This window comes from Habropoda laboriosa, unplaced genomic scaffold, assembly GCF_001263275.1.
Source record: "Habropoda laboriosa isolate 0110345459 unplaced genomic scaffold, ASM126327v1 scaffold22, whole genome shotgun sequence".
Classification (NCBI taxonomy): domain Eukaryota; kingdom Metazoa; phylum Arthropoda; class Insecta; order Hymenoptera; family Apidae; genus Habropoda; species Habropoda laboriosa.
The window spans coordinates 8,285,212-8,287,021 of record NW_017100261.1 but is presented as its reverse complement, the minus strand read 5'-3'; the positions used below and the strand labels follow the sequence as shown (position 1 = coordinate 8,287,021).

Below are 1,810 nucleotides of genomic sequence, written 5' to 3'. Positions count from 1 at the left end.
GTATAGCGGTGTAATTATCCTTAATTCTTGTTTTTTCTCGGTTTCCTTTTTTTCTCAGGCTAGCTTGTATTTTCAAAGATTTCGAAAATATCTCGCTTCAACGAATTTCGAAACTGAACATGATCAGCGAAAAAAGAAAGAATAACAAGAAGAGGATTAATTGTAAAATAAAAAATTAGAGAGCTACGATAACGAGTATAAATTTGAAACTAAAATACCGAAGTAACTTGTTTCATTTTCTTCGTATTAATGTTAAAGTAGAAGTCAAGATAAATCTTTTTTTCTAAAGTTACACTGAATTTTTTGAAATATTTCAAATATTTTGGTTCATTCAGTTCTGAAACTTATTAGTGAAAATAAGATGTGGATTAATTGCAAAATAAAAATTAGATTGTTGCGTGTCAAATATAAATTATGAAATTAAAATACTGATGTTACTTGTTCATTTTTCTTCGTATCAATGTTAAATTAAAAATAGGGAAGAATGTCGAATTAATTTACTTAATTTTCTGGATATTTAAATTTCTTTTTCTTCTGGTAACAGCATTAGGGCATTCAAATTATGATAAATGCTTCTAGGTTTTCCAGTGAAACGTGTCAGAAATCTCGCGTGAAATATGAACAGTACATGTCGCAAGCAGCGCAATTGAATATCCGGTGGGCAAGATTCAAATGTAACTGAACGCCTCTGAGCAAAACGACGAGCGTACTTAATCTTGATACACCGCGTTTCCTATCAAAACGTCAAATCTGGCCTCCGTAAAGTACGATAATTAAAATACGTTGATCGTTGACCAATGTGATACTTGTAACATAATACCAGCAGAAAATCCACCGTGCCATTTTTTATTTTCAGTTGTTTTCAATACAAGATTTCAGATTCGATGTAATTCTATGATTGAAAGTGGAGCTGATATTTTGGAGAACCTTGGTGATACTTTTGATCATTTTTAAGTTAGCTGAATATCAATATTCAACTACTTCTGTTAACCCCATATCCTAACAAATTGTTTTTTAAATGGAGGAATAATATACAGTATTGGACAAATTAATTCAGACGAACTGTTCTTTTCGTTTGTTTACGTTCTTTATAATAATAATATCAACAAACTGTTCGTCAATTTCTTCAGTAGGTACTGTATATTCCTAATATAAAAAAATGAGACGAACAATTCATCCAAAATCTCAAATCTCTCCAAAAAATCTTTTCTCGACTAAACACCAAATTTCCAGTAAAAAAAAAAAAGAAGAAAAATCTCAAAATCTCCAGTATACTGTACAGACAATATTCCTAAAATAAAAAAATGAAACAATTCACCCAAAATCTCAAATCTCCACCAAATCTCCAATAAAAAAAAAAGGAGAAAAATCTCCATTGTACCGTATATATTCCTAATTTTCAAAGAATGAAACAATTCGCCGAAAATCTCAAATCCCTCCAAAAACTCTTTTCTCGACTAAACACCAAATCTCCACTAAAAAGAAAGAGGGGAAAAAAGAAGAAGAAGAAGAAGAAGAAGTACTCACTTGGGTCGGCTACGAAATCGGTGATGAGCAATGTCTCGTCGTCTAGAGCAGTGACGAGGCTGTCCGTGCAAGTGTTCGTGTTCTCGATGCTGATCTTGATGCTGTCATCTTTGTTAAGCCGTGGATGATTGTTCGCGGCGGGGTTATTACCGGCGTGGCAGTTATTATTGTTGTTGTTGTTGTTGTTATTATTATTATGGTTGTTGTTGTTATTATTATTGTTGCCGCCCTGCTGCTGGCCGAGGTGGTGATGGGGTGAACGAACGGATTCTGTGCTGCTGGT

General features: G+C 33.2%; 1 protein-coding gene across 1 annotated transcript in view; it reads right to left on the bottom strand.

Annotated features, from left to right (window-relative positions):
- The window catches only part of LOC108572804 (potassium/sodium hyperpolarization-activated cyclic nucleotide-gated channel 2), a 118,173-nt gene extending 116,580 nt beyond the window's left edge, over positions 1-1,593 (bottom strand). Inside the window, exon 1 of the mRNA XM_017935112.1 lies at positions 1,528-1,593. The gene's annotated coding sequence lies outside the window, so the exon portion shown is untranslated. The remainder of the gene's footprint in view (positions 1-1,527) is intronic.
- Between the last annotated feature and the right edge of the window lie 217 nt (positions 1,594-1,810).